The sequence below is a fragment of the Sitophilus oryzae genome, unplaced genomic scaffold, assembly GCF_002938485.1.
Source record: "Sitophilus oryzae breed Bouriz unplaced genomic scaffold, Soryzae_2.0 scaffold_575_pilon_pilon, whole genome shotgun sequence".
Classification (NCBI taxonomy): domain Eukaryota; kingdom Metazoa; phylum Arthropoda; class Insecta; order Coleoptera; family Curculionidae; genus Sitophilus; species Sitophilus oryzae.
The window spans coordinates 893250-914052 of NW_022147168.1; the positions used below are offsets into that span (position 1 = coordinate 893250).

Here is a 20803-nt window from a genome sequence, read left to right on the forward strand (position 1 = left end):
ACTGTGAGTTTTCATCGCAGTCGTCGGGCCGATCTAAATTCAAATCCAGTCATTTTAAACAAATTTCGCCGTGTTATTTAATAATAACGCACCGATAATCGCGTCACCGTGGGGTGCTATCGTTAAGACACCCTTTTGCGGTCGCGTTCGAGGGGATTGGAACGGACCCAAACTTCGTGTCACTAGCCGACATTTTCCCCTTCAGTTTTTCATTCAATAATCGGTTTGGTTGTACTACGAGGACGCGCGTTGGTGATAATTTACGGGATTTTTCGAAAATTTCCACAAAAATAGTAAAGAAAATCGAAAAAAAGCGTCGGAAATTCACAGATAAGCGGGGAAATTCGATAGGATTTAATTTAGGACGAGGGAGTTATTGATTAAATAGTGGAGCACTGGCATTTTTTCGAGCTCGCCGTTCTTGCCCGATATTAATTATTATCCTGTTCGAAAATGCAATTAATCCTGCTCATCACGAGGCATAGGAAGTTCTTGAGCAAGATATTCCGAAATAGGTGATGATGAGTTGCAACGGGTAAGATAAGATATATTTTATATTTATGTGCGGATGTGAATAGTATGGATGTGGTCCTTAAAGATTTCTGTCTAAAACTGAATCTACTAGGGCGTAAAAATATTAATTCATAATTTTTGTACTCAACCTCGATTATAAAATCTGATAATAATTTTTAGAAACGAATGTAGAATTATTATATGGCAGAATAATTAAATTTTTTAATTAAATCATTTATTAATTATAAACTAATAATATGATTTTAACAAAATTAACTGTTTATAGACCGACACAAAAATTCTTGATGATAATGTGGGCTAATTTGGGTATAAAACAAAAATAACATAAATATTAACAATTAATTATGTGAACTACATTAGTAACCGTCTAAGTAGATATGTATATTGAAAGCCTGTTGGATCATAATTTGTTGGTCATACAGTACCTATTTTGATACTGGAAAATATAACTGATGTACAGGGTAGCGCACCTCATTCGCCTCGGTTGATTATACGAAAACGGAAAGATGTAGAAACAAAATATTTTATGGGTATATGTGGGGTGGCAATATGCACAATCTAAAATTATTTTGAAATATACAGGGCGTCTCAGAACTAAGATCCATACCAAAGTTATATTTTTTCTTATGGAACACCCGGTATTTTATTTCATTTTTGAATTTTCAGGCCCAAAAAAAGGCATTTATTATAAGGGTTAAATATGTTTAAAATCATTGGTTTTTGAGATATTTAAAGATATTTAAATATGCATGCTACAAGAAAATTGATTATCAACACCCTGTATATTACTTTTCAGAATTAATTCTTGTGCTGAGTTTAAAGATAAAGAAATAAACTTTACTGATACCCCTTATAATAAATGTCTTTTTTTGGGCCCAAGAATCCAAAAATAAATTAAAATACCGGGTGTTCCATAAGAAAAAATATAACTTTGGTATGTATCTTAGTTCTGAGACACCCTGTATATTTCAAACTAATTTTAAATTGTACACATTGACTCCCCACATATATCCATACAATATTGTGTTTCTACATCTTTCCGTTTTCGTATAATCAACCGAGGCGAATGAGGTGCGCCACCCTGTATAGATAGTATTGTTTTGGCCTTTGAAATGGCAAACGATGACAATTTCTATAGTTAATTTTTACAAAAAGTAAATATAATATAATACCAAATACCATATGATCGAATAAAAACGGCGTTAGCGATGGCTATGAAATGAAGATCGCATTTTATATGTAAAATTATATGGGAAATGCCATCGATTGTCATTTCATAGCCATCTCTGACACCGTTTTTATTCGATCATACGGTAGTAGATAATGTCATTTGCCTAATAAGGATCTGAAAACCTAAAAATTGTGCGCATCGATAAAAGATCTGAGATTACCTGTCTGGGCAAAAATGATTTTTTTTCTATTTATGTATTTAAATAAGTACAATACGATCGAAAAAAAAACGACGTCAAAAAAGGCTGGGGAATGACAATCGATAATAATTTTGGCGAGGTGAAGCCCTAGACGTCATATTCTTGGCCTATACTCTTCTTTATTTTTAAGGCCTTAAGAAGGTTCTTACTTATTTTTATACTTATGAGTAAAATTGATTTTTAAATGTGTATCTATATTTATAAAAGTTTATAATCCGAGAAAAACTATTTTTTTGGAAATAGATTTGTGTTTGAAAACGTCCTACGTTTTTTTAATCTTTTTAAATCATTGTGTTCATTTCTGGCAAGTTTTATGTCAACTTTTAGTAAATGACGTCTAGAGATTGACCTCGCCAAAATTATCATAGATTGTCATTCCCCAGCCGTTTTTAACGACGTTTTTTTTTCGGTCATATGGTATTTATGTTAATTTTTAATAAATAACATAGAAAAGTAGGCCGAATAGAAATTATAATCGATTTTTATTTCACACGCTACATATATTTTGAAAAATAGTATCAAAGATTTTTTAAGAATTAGAAGAACTATTAATTAATAAAAAACTTACTAAAATGACAATAAAAAATATACTAAAACAATCGCATTAAAATGTGATTATTTTTTGGGAAAATAATAATAGTCTAGCAGTTAATCTTTTAAATAATTTTTGGTATGTAATGCTGCCTAAAAATAACTATCATTTGATACTACGATACTTATCTAATGTTATCAAATGGACATAGAGATAAAAAAGATAAACATAATGTACGATCAAAAAGTTTTATCATTAAGGTGGCATTAATTTTGAAAGTAAAAAAATGTAATGTGGTTTTTCACAAAAATTGTTTAAGTTTCATCATACAGAGCACACGTGATCATAAAATTTTTTGATCACATTGTTGTCTATTAGATTTATTTTATTATGGCGCTCATACATAAGAAACGAGGCAACCATTTCACTATTTACTACAGTAACATTTATAATACCTTAGATGGTATATATTTATAGTTTAATAAGTATATTAAGCGCGTCACCAAGAGTTATTCACCTTGGTCATCATCATCATAATTTTCAGCTTATTCAACCATTTTCAATTATGGTGTAGCCTCCCTCGCCCTTGTTGTCTATTGTTGGCTATGCGGGCCCAAGTTGTCCCCGCTAATTTCCTAATATCACGGTCCCATCTGAGGTTCGGCCTTCTTCTAGGTCTCTTAATTCCTGTAATTTTTGTGGTCGTCCATCTGTTGTCCGTTCTTCTTGCCAGGTGTGCTGCCCATTGCCATTTGAGGGATTTGACTCTGTGGATGACATCTATTCCCAGCAAATTTCGTTCCATTGAGTGTTGTACGACCTGCAGTTTCCTTATGATGTCTGTTTTAAGTGTCCAGGTTTCGCATGCATAGGTCATCACTGATAGGACACATTGGTCGAATTTTTTTCTTTCTTTAGATAGAGTGGCATTCTAGATTTCAATATGATTAAGATTATTATGAATTAAGTTTCATACTAACTTAATTCTTCTCTTGATTTCTGGTAGTAGAGATCGCGAGCTGTGTATTAGTTGTCCCAAATATATATATTCTTCTACTATTTCCAGTCTTGTGTTATAATGCCTTTTTTCTATTAGTTCGTTGTACATTACTTTAATTTTTGCTAAATTCATTTCGAGACCCATTTTATTTGATGGCTGTATTTAATTCATTAATTTGTGCTAATAGTTCTTCAGGACTATTGGTAATTAGGACAATGTCATGAGCGAATCTTCGATCGTTAATCCTTTGTTGGTTCAGTACAGTTAACAGAAGATTTCTTCTAGTACCGTACTCTTTTTGTACTTGAGCCCATTGTTGTCTATTGTTAGCTATGCGGGCCTAAGTTGTCCCCGCTAATTTCCTAATATCACGGTCCCATCTCAGGTTCGGTCTTCTTCTAGGTCTCTTAATTCCTGTAATTTTTGTGGTCCATCTATTGTCCGTTCTTCTTGCCAGGTGTCCTGCCCATTGCCATTTGAGGGATTTGACTCTATGGATGACATCTATTACCTGGGTCTTTTATCGTATCCACTCTATTCTTTTACGGTCTCTTTTGGTTATTCCCAGAATATTTCGTTCCATTGAGCTTTGTGTGACCTGCAGTTTCCTTATGATGTCCGTTTTAAGTGTCCAGGTTTCGCATGCATAGGTCATGGCTGGTAGAATGTTTTCTTCTTTAGATAGAGTGGTATTCTAGATTTGAATATGATTGAGTTTCTTCAATAAGTACTCCATGCTAACTTAATTCTTCTGTTGATTTCTGGTAATAGAGGTCCCGAGCTGTGTATTAGTTGTTCCAAATGTCTTTTCTTTCCACTAGTTCGTTGTACATTACTTCAGTTTTTGCTAAATTCATTTTGAGACCCACTTTATTGCTGGATGTATTTAGTTCACTAATTTGTGCTAATAATTCTTCAGGACTATTGGCAATTAGGACTATGTCATCAGCGAATCTTAGGTGGATAAAATATTCTCCATCTATTTTTAATGCTTTGTTGGTCCAGTCTAGTTGATGGAAGATTTCTTTTAGTGTTGCTGTACACAGCTTTGGGGATATCGCGTCTATATTGGCCAGAGTTTCTATATAAGGCCTGTGAATATTTTGTTTACCTAGGGCTTCTATTATTGTCTTAGAATATATCGAGTCGAAAGCATTCTCAAAGTCTTTACTTTGGTACCTATGCACCACTATTTGCAACAATAATATTAATAATACCCAAGTTGATAATTATTTATATTTCAAAATTTATATCCAGCGTTACCCAATAAGAGGTATTAACCTTGATTGCCTTAAATTCCTTCGTTAGATTCCTTTTTTTCTATTTTTAACTTAATTTAGAATTGGGCAGGTTCTTAAAATATTTTTTTGTTAGAAAAGTACTTCACAACTAAAATACAACATACTGTATATTCAATTCGTAATGTTTGTTTCGATTTACTAAATAATTAGCTTGAGAATTCCGAGAAAACATGTTAAATCAACGTGCGTGCTTAATAGTTACATATCAGATCCTTATCAATGTTTTACCACCGCACGTTTTTCTACCGAGGCATACGGAAAACTACAAATTGATTCCCTATTTTTATTATAATAAGCCATTTGTTTTGTTTATTTGTATCGATTTATTATTTATATAAAATACATTGATCGACTTTTACTGGCGAATTCAATATTATCTTGTGTATTAATATTAGAAATATTGGTTCTCTTAGTAAAAATAAAACTACATAAACTTGAAAAGCTAACTAAATTCACTCATAATAATATTTTCATTTAAATGGTGATGTAAAGCAACATATAAAAAAATATTATTAGTATTCTGTAAACACAAAACGTGTCTCATAAGTTGTAAAATTGTGTAGTTCACAAACAAAAGTTAGGTGAAAAATCCATTTATTTGTTTTAAATAAAAACAGAGTTTAAGTAAACAAATATTGTTTCGATAATAGCAAAACAAATATTGATTTTAAATAATTACAAGAGTGTAGGTACAAGTATCAATAATTAACTGACATATATTCTTTTAAACAAGTTATCAAATAATTAATCTCAGCTTTTATACAATCCATATTTTATGTGTGGTGGCTGTAATAACCAGGCAGCTCTACTTTTTTACGACAATGAGATTTTTACTTACAGTGTATTTCTAAAAGCCTGATAGCACAAGATCCTCATTATAAATGCAAAATGCGTTTTCTTGTGTACAGTGTGACATGCCAAAAGATGGAACCAATTTCAGCCTTCCAATGGAATTTAGACAGCTTTAACACGCTTGTAGCGTGTGCACAACGTTAACACGTTTGCAACACCCAACACATCCGGTACGAACAATAGGGTAATAAAAACCGTTGTATAACAATAGGGCCATAAAGATATCCATGGTTAGGAGAGGTACCTGAGAAGGTCCTGACCGCTCCAGTGTGGGGTATTAGGGTTTTAAGATTTATTTTCAGTTTTGTAAAAATATAATTTGTTATAAAACTTAAAATAATATGATAATCGCAATACAAATATTTATTTACTCGTTATTGGAATTTACAGTAACATTGGATTATACGAGTACACTCAAATTATCGTACACATTAGTGAAGAAATCTAAAGTTCACAAACACTTTCACTTTTTCTCTCTTTCAGAACTCTAGAAATCGTAGCTTCACCATCTCCTATAATATTTGAACATTTCGTAATTAGACTTCACCACAATAGCCTTTATTATACCACAGATTCAGATGGAGCGACCGTCGGCGACTTCGAGCAAGTACCATGAGTTGATGGGTATCATCCGCATGGTACCATGAGTACCATGGAAGATTTTGTTCGACGGCCATCTTGAAAAAACACGCGAAGCGTCCGTATTAATCTCTCTATAATAAGTGCTAATTTTGACAAGTTGTATGTGTCAGTTTTTAGTAACTGACATATAGAGATTAACATCGCCAAAATTATAATCGAGTGTCATTCGCCAACCGTCGTTGACACTGTTTTTTTTCGATCATACGGTATTATGGTCATTATATTTTATACTATATATTAGTTTATGCATTTAAATGTTGACATTATTATAAATGTGCAGAATGATATAAGGTAATTAGCTGAGCTTGTGCGCCTTTAATGAATATTAATTTCTAAAACTAGTTGGGAAACTAAAAGATAAAGCAAAACTTTCCTCATTTACGTATGATTTAAAACGTTATTTTTGCTTTTTATTTCGAATAGGTAACTATAACGTTAAACTTACGATAAGATTATTTAATTATTTCAAAAATAATCCTATGTCCCTTTAATATGGTACTTTTGATATGTAATTTCATTAAAAAAATAGTCTGTTTTAGTATATTTTTCTTATGTCGTGATAAGTGATTATACAGGCAATATGTTAGTTAAAAGTATTCCAGGATTAAATTTTGATACAAATCTAAGTGTTTAGGAAAGAATACTTTCAGGTATACTTTCTTATAGGAAGTTTAAATCACCAATAGTCAGTACACCTCAAAATATCATTAATTGAAAAAACTACTCAAATTTGTTTCTAAATTAGCAACTAAAATAATCCAAAGAGCGGTTGTGTTGAAAACGCTGTATACAACAAAAAATTTATTTATCTTTTTTATCAGATTTATTCTTCAATATGAATTAGAATGACTTCAAAGTTATGGAAAATAATATGACTAATCTAAAAAAATGGCCTTTCTCAGATTGGTATATGAATATTTTATGTTCATATGCCATGACATTCGACCTATTCATCATCATTATTTTCAGCTTGTTCAACCATTTCCATTTATCGTATAGCCTCCCTCCTATATTTAGATGATCACTTTGTAGTTGGGCCCATTGTTGTCTATGTGGGCCCGAGTTTTCCCTGCTAATTTCCTAGTATCATGCTCCCATCTCAGGTTTGGTTTTCTTGTAGGTCTCTTAATTCTTTGTGGGTACCATGCTGTAATTTTTGTGGTCCATCTGTTGTCCGTCCTACTTCCCAGGTGTCTTGAGCACGCCACTTGAGGAATTTGATTCTGTGGATGACATCTATTACTTGGGTTTTTTGTCGTATCCACTTTATTCTTTTGCGGTCTTTCTTGATTATACCCCGCATAAGTGTCCAGGTTTCTCATGCATAGATCATGACTGATAGTACACATTGGTCGAGTGTTGGTCGAATGTGTTTTCTTTAGGCAAGGTGGTAAGTAAGTGACGTGGCAATGGCGTGGTAATCGAGTGGCAAGTAGGTCTGCTAAAGCCTACGTAAAGAAATTATGTTACGCTAATAAGAGTGGGGTGGCGATAGAACGGTCTTTTGTAAGTGGCGTGTCATCGGTCGGGTGCCACTAGTCTCGGACAAGTTTAATTCTCGACTGGCAAGCGACATGTGGTCACCACATGAAGTTTGAATTGCAACTTACTTTTCAATACATAATTATATTATTTAAATATTTTTTACTGTGATCTGAAGTGTGAATGATATTATTCTTAGTAACATGTAAAATGTCACTATCTTCATTTGATAGAAAAGTTTAAACTTTTGGTCGTCCAGGTTCAAATTTTTATGGACGTTATATTAAAAATACCAAACATTTTATTTTTCTGTCACAAAGGATGAACTCAATAGGTAACAATGTTTTTTTTCATACTCTGAGGTTGATGACATTTTCGATAATAATAAAATTCCTGATGAGATGAAGCATTGACACCAACGTCCCTTGCTACTGCAGTGCGCATTACTTCACTTTCATGCCACTTCGCCGCCCTTCCAGTGCCACGACAGTTAATCACCATTCCTATGCCTCACGTCATTCCTTTGCCTCACTACCGCTACATCACTTCAGTGCGGACCTTGCCGTAGATAGAGTGGCATTCTAGATTTGAATATGATTGAGTTTCTTCCATAAGTACTCTATGCTTACTTAATTTTTATGTTGATTTCTAGCACTAGAGATCCCGAGCTGTGTATTGATACTGAATCATTGTCTACCACATTCAAAGTAATGTGTATTAGTTGTCCCAAATATATATCTTCTTTTACTATTTCCATATGCTGTGTTATTTTTTAGAATGCCTTTTCTATCTACTAGTTCGTTGTACATTACTTTAGTTTTTGCTAATTCATTTTGAGACCTACTTTATTGCTGGCTGTATTTAGTTCGTTAATTTGTGCTTGTAGTTCTTCAGGACTATTAGCAATTAGGACTATGTCATCAGCGAATCTTAGATGGTTAACATATTCTCCATATATTTTTCCTTTGTTGGTCTCGTCCAGTTGACGGAAGATTTCTTCTAGTGTTGCTGTAAACAGCTTTGGAGATATCGCGTCTCCTTGTCGTACTCCGTTGCCAGTTGGGAACTCTGGGGTTGTTTTATGTATTATTACTCTTGCTTTGTGCTCAAGTGCACTAAATAGCGGAGAAGGAAACACACAAATAGAAAGATTTAAAATAAGTGAAATATTAATCTAACTTAAAAATAAGTGCTGTGCAGACAATGTCGTTCCACAGAATACACACGGAAGTCTATTTTGTTTAAGCCCATTGCTACATACACGACATAAAATGCCAAAACAAGCAAAAATCTTCTCATTTATTTTAAATATAGTAAACAAGAAAATAATCTGTATGCTTAGAATAAAAATATAAAGTCTTGAATCAAATGAGATGTGATTTTAAAATACCATTACTGCGTATATTAATTATAAATTGAGATATATAAATACTTGTTTAAAAGCTAAAAACAATTTGTTATATTATGCTAGAGCTTTGCATATTCGTTTACTGTTCTCTCGATTCTTAATTAAAATATGAATATTGAAAGCATTGTTTCTGAACGTATCTTCCGCTGTTTCGCCATCGAATATACTTTCTGAATCAATATTTTTCTCATCAAGGTTGTGTACATTAAAAAGCAATTTGTCTTAATGACTTTTTACGATTGTTTTCTGTTAATATAACATTGTTTTACGACGCTCTGTCGTTTCTAATTCTGCTATACGGAGCAGCCTAAATATTAACCAAAGTTCATCAGATTAGAGAAGCTAATTACTTATTTTCTTCAATGTTATTTTTACATGTGTATGTAACATAAAATTGGTGTAATATACAATTATTAAAATGCCATCTTCTCGATAAATAAAACAAGTAATCAAAACATACATTTTATGAGCAAGTTAATATATTTTGTAATAATAAAAAGTAAAGTAAAGTATTTTAAGTTAACGTGTCATTTTTGCTGCTAAAGCTAAAGCGAAATCCGAACCGCGGTCCTCGGCCATATCATTGACAATGGGCTGCTGACTTGGCGAGTGTCTAAATCGACTCTTACGATCTATCCGATCTCAGTCGGCCTCGAACCGGCGTAAATGACCAATATGTGTCTAAAATAGATTTTACACACTTGCCATGGAACAACAGCACGACAGAGTTTTCAAACGTCACCCGTCTATCCACACGCATCTTGTAACGTCACTTAACTTCATTGCTCTACCAGGGACCAGTGTTTCCACGTAGCTTTGCCGTTCCCCCTATAATAATAAGATATATATTTACATTTAGGCAGACAGTAGTATCGACTGACAAGTGAGAAAGAAAATCTAGGAACTAGTGGGGTTGCAGTCGGAAGGGTTTAAAGTAGAATTAATACACTTTGTTAATTGTCAAGCTTTCGGAATTTATTCATTCCTTCCTCAGGACATCAACGTGGTACAAGAGACCTTCATAAAAAACTACATTAACAAAAAATTGGCTTGTGGGATGCATTGAAAACTCCACCGTGAAGCACGCTGACCAGTCAACCACAAATAAGAAGGCTCTCTTGGGGCGGTTAAGCCGCTTGATTTTTATTTAAAACATTGAAATAATTGAGAGATGTTCGATTAAAAATTCAATTGCGTCTCAATCTGAGACGTTTTTAATGTTGTTAATGTAGTTTTTATGAAGGTCTCTTGTACCACGTTGATGTCCTGAGAAAGGTATGAATAAATTCCGAAAGCTTGACTATTAACAAAGTATTAATTCGTCTTTAAACCCTTCCGACTGCTACCCCACTAGTTCCTTGATTTTCTTATTTACATTTATATATTATATTTGAAAATACATATTACATAATATAATTATAATATGAAAAAATTCAAAACAATTGTCTTCAATCATAATAAGTCAGGAAAAAAATCGATAGACGGCATGACAGTAAATACAATGTAATCTGTGAAGTAAAACTACAGAACTATAATTTGTGCGTATATTCCCTCATTGGCCAAACTTCACTTTTATTTTAATTGTTGCTATTGAGAGGGAATTTTAATAGGAAAAAATATTAATAGACAAATTATTTAAGCATAATATTAATTTTGTATTTTTCTGGTAATTTTATTCATAATTTTAAAATATATGAAACACCGTTTTGAATTATTAAATTTGAATTAGTTTTGGTTTGATCACAATTTTGATAACACATGTACTTAATCTAATTCGTTTTAATAAATAAATAAACAGTTAAAGAGATTTCTGTTCCAGGTTGTACAGGGTGAGTCAACATTAGATTAGTTCATATTATGTCATTTGCTTTGAGAATTAGGAAGAATTGTTAAATTCAATAGATTTAGGGCATATTAAGACACAGAATTTTTAAATTGTTTCAAGTATGATTGCTTCAAAAATGTGGCGGATATAATATATTTTATTTTATTGTAAATGTAGCATCTCATTTTTTAATCACACAGATGTATCACTGATCGCTATCAAGTGTGAACTGATTTTTGTGTTATTGTCAGTGTTAGTGACCATTTTTTATCCTGTATAAAACTGATAACAATACTAGTCTTCAGTATATAAAAAAAAATCCAGAAATGTTAAACCTAGTGATTAATTAAATATAGGTGAAAAAATATGTTGTGTTAAAAAAAATTATACAGGGTTTGATTGACGCCGATTTTTTCCGGACATACGGTATTCCACTTTCAGTACTTTAAAAATGAACTATCTACTTTAACACCATTTAACCTAATGATATTAAAATTATTTAAGTTTTGATTACATGTCTAATAGAAGTGGTTTAAATACATTGCTCTTTGTCACGCTATAAGAGTTTACCATAAGCTTAGAGTTCATTTAGAACATAACATTTCTAAATGTTTATTTACAAAACTCCTAACCAAACATTTTTTTTGTATCTCTAACGGGTACTACTCAGTTTCAACCGATATACTGTATCGGACCACCCTGAAGAATAGCATTAATCAGATATAGTATGTCCAATGAGAGAATAATAACAATTGTTGCCAGTTATATTAATTCAAAGGTAAATTGTTATTTTGACAATTATTGAATGTCGTCAATGGCGGCCCGTACCAATTCAGAAAGGTAGTGCCAGTATAGGAGACAACATTTTAAATCGATATAAAATTGAAAAAAAATATTCCTCACATGTTACTCATAATTTTCAGTGTTAGTGATTAAAGTTTTTGAGCATTAATTAATGTTTTTTCATTTTCATCAGTGTTGTCAACTTTTTGAAATAGAATTTCCCACGAGTTCTCAACTCCAATATAGTGATACACAAGTCGTCAACACAATAGAAAAATTATGATTTATAAATGAAAATTTGAAAAATTTTCAAACAAATTTCGAAATATACTTTTCAATTTTTTTTTCACACAAAAAAATACTCCCCATCCCAAAACTCACTATGCATTTGAGGGGAGGGGATACAAGAATAATATCTGATGCCAACCGAAAAAGTGTATTTAGTTGCGGTAATGCTAGAAATGCATAGACGATAGTTGTTTTATACGAATAATATAAGAATTTAGAATTTCCCACGAATAATGCCGTTTTGGGTTAAGATTTACCTTTTCCCTCTTGACCTCAAAATTTCCCACAAATCGGGAAATTTACCACGAATTGGCATCACTGTTCTTCATAATAAATATCCTATATATGAATTCAAGGAGTTCATTTTGGGTCGTTTTTGAGGACCTTTAAAAACGTTTTGATATGAACTTTTAATTCATTATCTAATTTCACGTTTTAACTCACCATCTGCATTACCTTAAAGTTGTCTCTATTTTTCTAAATTTTGTTTTATCATGATTTCTTAGATGGTAGATTTTATGGGAGGAGGGAAGTTATTCACCGCGACATTATAAATTAATTGTGTCCCTATTTCTTGAGTATAACTCATGTGACAAATCTTTTCGGATTAATCACTTGTCTATGGGTAGCGTGACTATTTTATAATTATGAAAAAACAATTAAGTTGAGCGGAAGACAAACTTGGATAAAAAGTACTCCGACACTTTTGGGCGTATGTTTAATGCTTTGTCTTAGTGATGTTAGTTACTCAAATCTACTATAACTTGCCTTAATTGCGGCCAAACCTCTGTCTGTAAATCTGTCGCTCATTTCTGGAGTCTTTTCTGGACTGCTTTGGAGATATTGTGCTCGTTCATAATGAACTTACTTTTATACTTTGTTAACACTTACTTATTTTTACTATACAAATAAAACTGCCGAGTTTTCAGAAAACATTTAAATTTAATATTAAAGAAAAAAATAAAGAACAAAAAGAAAATATATATAAAAAATTAAGTTACTTATTATTACTCAGAATAAAAAAAAGATGGAAAAAATACAAGAAAATTGTCTGGCGTCTGCTTTTATTAAAAAAATATGATAATTATATAATCAATTAAACCTTTCATTACTAAATCTTGCTATAACACATTAAAATAATTTTAAAGAAGAATAAAACAGAAATTAAGAATATTTGACAAAAGGACTTAAAAACATAACTATTAGCAGACACCAGACTTAAAAACTACAGGGGGTCACATCGTGAACCTTACCGAGTTTCGCGAACCCGAGGGAGAACCGTCTCTTTTAGAAACTAAAACCGAACTAAATTTTCTGCTTAAAAACAGCCCCGAGGTTCCAACATTACAGGGTTGAAGGGTGGTGCATTCGGTACTTAGCCAATCGGATCATCCATAAAGGTACTGTTCTTTGATTGGTCAGCTTGACACCACAGGGGAACTGTTTACATTTTATGCGAATGCCAACATCCTATTGTTATTGTTTGTTATGTTGCCAAGTCTACCGAAGATTTGTCAAAGCCTTTGTTTATTTTTAATTTTGTATACGTATACTTTGGGGAAATCTTAAGAAAATAATAATATAATTAGCTTACTACATTTGAAAATTTCGATATTTATAATTTTATTTAGTACTTAATAAGATTCAAGTCAAAGATTACAAGAAATATTTGTAAATTTCGTCATTTTTACATCAACCGTTATGATTAATTTTTAATCTGGCAACGCCGCTCTGTTGTTATAGTATTTTCTATAGTAGGGGAATTGGACCAATTGGACGTGGTCAACAGCATGTCAACAGTGTCAATAAACAGCTGATTGGCAAGATCAGCTTTTATTTTTCCATATTTCTTAACTATTAGTGTATAATTGTTTCATTTTATATAAAGGACCAAAATTAGCATTTAAAATGGGTCAACACTGGGAAATGTGTAAGAATTAAAGTACATCGTGAAGTGTCATTTCAAAAGTAAGTACTGTTCTGTGGTAATGCAGCATTTCCTTTTATTTACCATTTTGTTAATATTTGTTTTATAATAGAATATATTATGTATATTATAAGAAGTAATGTTTATATTTTTGTTACGATAGATTGTACATTGTTTTTTTTTTTTGTGCTATATTTCCAATTAAAATTACCGAATATATTTTACGGTATACGTAACCAAACCTATCGTTGTTTATTATGGTATAACTGGTCTGAAAGCTCCATGCTAACAGAAAAGATGAATTTTGTGCTTTTTCATTATACATTATATTAATTATATTATTAATGTATATCTACTGATGTTCAATATAAAAATTAGTTGTTCACATGTATCTACTTTTCTTTTGTAATTAATATTATCTAAATAACAAAACATCTTATATAATAGATCCATTAACATTTTAGTTTATCAATCAATATATATTATACGATAATACGTACCTATAATATCTTTTAATTATATCATAAACAAGGATTATATCTAACTTTTAATTATTGAATATTTAATAAACACATTTTTTTATAGTGTTTGTCAAATATTTTATAGCATATATTATGTATTTATAATAATTTATTAGTTTTATTGCATGAACACATTTTTTTAAAATTTATTATTAAAAAATATTTTATCTATGCCTCTAACCACCTACTTCTATATCTCTGGCTTTTACCAGCTTTTACTCATCAATGAAATCTCAAGGATAAATTCTGTTTTGATGCTCTTCTGCTTCGAATCTTCGAATTCCCCTACCACTTTCCTCTTTACCCCGCTGTCCATAAACTAGGGTAGTGGGGGCACTAACCGATAAAACGATGTAGGCACCTCGATTTTGTGAATTTATGAATGACTTGCTCTATCTATTTTTATTGTTAATCTAAGCTTGACACCACCCTTCAAACCAAGTCGGTTCGACCTCCCGTTGTTAGATGGCAGTAATATGACCATTTTACGTATTTAATTCTCGTTTTACATCTAGGTACGTGTTTTTCTAAAGTTCACAGATCCTTTACAAACATCCGGCGATAGTTACATGTTATCAAGGGTGGTTATTGGTTTTACAACGTCCCAGCGTTTTTATCTAAGGTCTATCTTTACAATTTTTCTGTTTACTTCTAAGTACTACAGTTTATTTGCTTTGTCCTTCTATAAATTTGGGAATTTAAAAATAGTCACGTTTGAAAGATGTTTGTTTTATTACTTCCTGTTAAAAAGACCATCTCCCGAAACTAATAACCGAAAACATCGACTTGAATGTAAAGGACATAGGAAATAATCTGTTACACTCATCATATGTAGAATGTAGAGTGTTTAGGAGGGGACTTAGTCACCGCGACCTTAAAGATCTATTGTGTGTTCCCCTTTCTTGAGCTATAACGAGTTATAACTCATCATACAGTCTGAAGGCTTTAACAAAAGCCAGTATCTGAGACGGCTCCATAGAGGCCAGCTCTCCATCCTTGACATCAGCCGTACGTAAGTTCATGGCACGAATGGTCGTCGTCTCGGCGCACTCAGTGATGAGGTGTTCTGGTGTTTCCCCATATTCCCCACAGAATCTGCATTCGCCGTTGTTTCTCAGCTTCAGCCTACTGAGGTGTTCGTTGAGGAGACAGTGTCCTGTTAGAAACTCCGTGACAATCCGAAGATTGCTTTTACTTAAATCAAGGAAAGCCTTTGATTTTTCTCGGTCGTAGGTTCTGAGGAACTTTTTCGAGTGTCTTAGACCGTTGGAAGACACCCATTCTAAGTTGCGGTTGGAGTCTTCCAGATTCTTCAGTTCCGCTTTCAGCTGGTTTCCGCTTGGAAAACAGAACGGTTCTGGTCCAGTTAGTGGAGTGTTCGCTCCTTTCCTAGCTAGATCATTTGCTTTTTCATTGCCTTCTATCCCTTGGTGAGCAGGCACCCAGAGTAGGAGGACTTTATTTTCTTTGCCCAACTTGTTGAGCTTCTCTAGTCATTCTTTGACCAACTTTGAATTGATGGTTACTGAGTTGATCGCGTTTAGTGCTGCATGACTATCGGATAGGATAGCAATTTTCTGTTTTCGATAGTTCCTGTCTAAGATAAATTGTACACATCTTTCGATAGCGTAAATTTCTGCTTGGAGGATACTGGGGTAGGTGCCCAAACCAAACCAAACCACGTTATGGTATGGTCTTTTATATGCTGAGTAAGCGTTTCTTCCTTCCAATCCTTTTTATTACTCAATACTACATACACTCATCATATAGTCTCAGGGCTTTGACGAAAGCCAGTATCTGAGACGGTTTTACAGAGGTTCTTACTTGGAGAGTTCTAGATCTTCTGTATCGTTCGTACTAAGGTTTATGACAAGAATAGTTGTCATTTCGGAGCACTCAGTGATGAGGTATTCTGGTGTTTCCCCACTTTTCCCACAGAATCTGCATTCGCCGTTGTTTCTTAGCTTTAATCTACTGGGGTGTTCATTGAGGAAAGCGTGTCTTGATAAAAAAACCCTCTGACAATCCAAAAATACTTCTTTTTTGATTTAAGGAAAATCTTTGATTTTTCTTTCACTTATATTTTTGATCATTCCAGGCTACGAATGGAGTCTTCCAGGCTCTTGAGTTTCGCATTAAGTTGGTTTCCACTTGGGAAGCAGAACGATTGTGATTCAGTTTGTGGAGTGTTTGTGGAGTGTTTCGCTCTTTTTCTAGTTAGATCATTTGCTTTTTGACTACCTTCTATTCCTTGGTGGGCTGACACCAAAAGTAGGAGGACTTTATTTTCTTTTCCTAATTTGTTAATAGGACCAGACCTGATCTACGTGGAAACCCTAAAGCTAGTCGCCTATACAGATGACAGGGGTCTTAAAATCTTTACAGACGTGTTTAATTCAATATACCAAGCAAGATACCCACTGATTGGCTAAAATCCACTTTTATCCCATTACCCAAAAAACCAAATGCTCCTCAATGTGATGTCCACCGTTAATCAGCCTGATGTCGCATGTCCTCAAAGTATTCCTACGAATAATTCATACTCGTATATACAACAGATGCGAAAGACAGGTTGACGATACACAGTTTGGATTTAGGAATGGAGTTGGCACCCGCGAGGCTCTTTTCCACTGAACGTTATTACACAGCGATGCAGAAACATGAACGGTGATATATATGCCTGCTTTATAAATTACAGGAAGGCCTTTGACTGTGTGTCGCACCAAAAACTTTCCGAGATTCTTAGAACTACCGGTGTGGATGAGGGGGATCTGCGTATTATCACCTAGTTATACTGGAACCAAGACTGCAGAGATCAGGGCGTATTGCGTAACATCTGATGAAGTAGCAATTAGGAAGGGTGTCAGGCAGGGGTGTGTATTATCCGCACTCCTTTTCAACATCTACTCCGAGACGGTATTCCGTGAGGCACTAGAGAGAGAGTTGAGGATGGTATCAAAATCAATGGTACCTTTATCAACAATATTCGCTTCGCAGATTATATGGTCGTACTGGCTGGCAACATTCTACACCTTCAGAACATGATGGACTGCATCGTTGAACGTTATTAACATGCAGTACGGATTACACATCAATGTTAACAAAACGAAACTTGTTGTGTTTTTCAAAACACCGGGAAAGACTGTCCCCAGAATTAACAACAAGGTGGTAGAACAAGTATCGTCCATAAAGTATCTAGGAGCCCTCGTTAACGACGCTTGCGACAAATGAAGAGGTACTCAGGCGGATGGACAAAGATAAAGAGCTTCAATCAACAATGAAGGAAAGGACGTTACGGTACGTCGGTCACATCATGAGGGGTGATCGATACGACGTGCTCAGACTGGTCATCGAAGGCAAAATTGAGGGCAGGAGATCAGTGGGAAGAAGACAAAACTCCTGGCTTTAGGATATGCGTCGTTGGTTCGGAAAAACATCTATTGAAATTTTCAGAGGTGCAGTTTCACGCACCACCATAGTTGGACGCCAACCTCCGACGGCGGCCTAAGAGGAAGAATGATCCTTTAAGGCTAACTGAAATGCTCCACAAAACCTTATCAACTAATCATTTAGGAAATTAATATTCGGAGTGCGCTTTTGTCAAATAAAGTAATTTATAGAAAAAAGGGGAAAATGGTACACTTACTATTAAGAAAACATTTTTGATGATAAAAAAATATTTTTGTTGATTAGCTAAGGTAATGCCATGGCTCTGTGGCACTACTTCACTAGTTTCGTCTGTCAAAATCGTCCCTTTTCTTGATAAACGGATTTTAGTTGTATAATTAATGAATTTTGTAAATCAAATTTCAGTTCTATTATTATATATGATGCCCGATATAACGTGAATATAATATCTGCCTTAGAAAATCAAGAACCCATTCTGTATGCTTTCGGCGCGCGGGTGAGTCTTGACAAATCCTCACGACCTAAATTGGTCTTGGGCCGTAGGTCCGTCGAAATAGGGTATCGATTGGCCATTTCATTCTTTAGAGGGGCGGAAAATGTTTTTTGTTTGTTGATTTTCCGTATCGCGAAATGCTCGCTGAATCGTAAATCCCGAGTTTTCGGTTGTTATAGGCCCGATAAATCCGAGAAAAGTGCGGGAGGTATACGAACAATAACTAAATAAATGTTCTGTGTTCAAAACAAACTAAAAAGATCAATTAGCAAACACCATTTGTCAATTTTAACGACATTTTTTAGTTGCTAAGATGATAGAACTCTAGTATTTATATATTAGTATTTATCAATCATCAATTGAAGAAGATCAAAAGAGTTTTATATTAGGAGAATACCTACCAGCATGCACATAATAGAGTTGGAACCGGGGGCAACCGGGGAACCGGGGTTGGAGTATTACAGGGGCAAAATAAAACAATAATTCACAACAACAGACCGAAACACTTTACTATTAACACAGAACGCGTTTTGCTAACCATGTTAGCATCATCACCAGATGGTTAAAACTGAGTAACTAACATCAGAGTTAACATTATACCTAGTTTGTCCAAAAATAGAATTCTGACAGTGAGAACAAGTATCTATTGTTCAGTGAGAACAGTTCTTCTGTCGTTGGGCTAACTATATTAATGATTTGGATTTTATTAATTAACATGTTTTTCATGTCACGATTTATAAGTATAAGAGTTATCAAAAGTTACGGTGAATCAAAACTAAAACAAATTTGATAAGAAATTGTTAAGAAAAGTGATTCATCTATTCTAAAATTATGCATCAAATTATGAGCACCATATTTTTATGAGCACCCAGTATAATATTAATCATGTCATAAAAATTTGAGTAAATAAAGTTTTTTATAACGTATATAAGAACGAATCGACGAAGATAAATAAATATGAATAATTGTTTGGTCAAAATTCTACCTAGGGAGATGCTTACAGTTCAAATAAATAAAATCTTTCTCCACTTTTCGGTACTTCAAAATATTTTTTAATACCGTTTGATAGAGAGTTATCCCAATTGTCAATTATAAACTTGTGTATAGTGCTAATAATAAATTACAACAATTATTAGATAATCCTAAAGATAAAACACCTCCACTGGAAAAGTCGGGTATTTATGAAATTTCATGTAAAGATTGTAATCAGAAATAGGTGGGGCCAACTAGAAGATCAATATTAACTGGATTTAAAGAACATATAGTTCAGATAAGATATGGTAGACCGGATAAATCTTGCGTTGCTAAACATATTGTTGATAAAGAACATTGTATAGATATCAATAATTTAAAATCAATTAAACAAGCCTCAAATTACAGGCAATCAGATGCATATGAGAGCGTCAAAATTAATAAATGTAAAGATAGTATGAACAGAAATAATGGCCCAATTCCTTCCAGTTCTCTGTTCCTACAGCTCTAGTTTCGGTAATCAATTGTTACGCCCACTCAGCCCACTCCTCTTTTAACCTAGCATTTATACAACACACTGTCCATTATTTTAACATTTATTTTGAAAAACCCTGAATTGCACTCTGCAAATGTCGTTTTTGATAGATAATTATAACTATTTCATTTCAATGATAACTATTATTATAAGTCTAGAACATTATACATAACACCTCTTTGAGTTTATCGTAGACTATAAAAATTCTGATGCCATTTAAAATTATCAGATTGACATATGCACGGGTATAAAAAGTTGGTATTGTAATCTTATAAATATTTTACAGCAATTGCCCATAAAGACATAAATATATCCTTAAATTTGTGTCCTTAAATGATGAATGTTAGACACCCAGTATATTAAACGAATTTGTTAAAAATGAGGTTTTTTATATGTACAGCAAAAAATATTAATGAAGCAATTAAATGTAAAAGACATTTAAATACCTACAACCACAAAAAAGAACAAGTAAAAAACGTTAAAATTGTTACCAAGAAAATCAGATCAAAGTTACACGGCTGAAACGTTCAAGCGATTTTTTTCTTATTAAAGTTGAAATGTAAAGAAGTCACGAAATAAATTTTCTCTATTTACATTCAATCAATGTTGCCGTGTTTATTTAAATGCAAAAGGTTTCGCGTAAAAAAGACCTTTTTCGAATTCCGCAAACGATAGACATGAAATGAGACTGATTCGGTTTGAAATTTTTATGAAGCCACAGTTTCAGTTTTATATTTTGAGAAATTGACGATATTTCAACATCAAAGGTTGTAGGGTTGTTTTATGTCGTTCAGTGAGCGTTCCAGCCTTCACCTCACCCGTAATATTCAAAAAGGAAAATGATATTTTTTATAAACAATTTTTGAGTTA

General features: G+C 33.1%; 1 protein-coding gene across 4 annotated transcripts in view; it reads left to right on the top strand.

Annotated features, from left to right (window-relative positions):
• The first annotated feature begins 8 nt into the window (after positions 1-8).
• The window catches only part of LOC115887457 (rho GTPase-activating protein 100F), a 225640-nt gene continuing 204845 nt past the window's right edge, over positions 9-20803 (top strand). For all 4 annotated transcript variants that reach the window (XM_030906887.1, XM_030906888.1, XM_030906892.1 and 1 more), the window contains exon 1: positions 9-535. The gene's annotated coding sequence lies outside the window, so the exon portion shown is untranslated. The remainder of the gene's footprint in view (positions 536-20803) is intronic.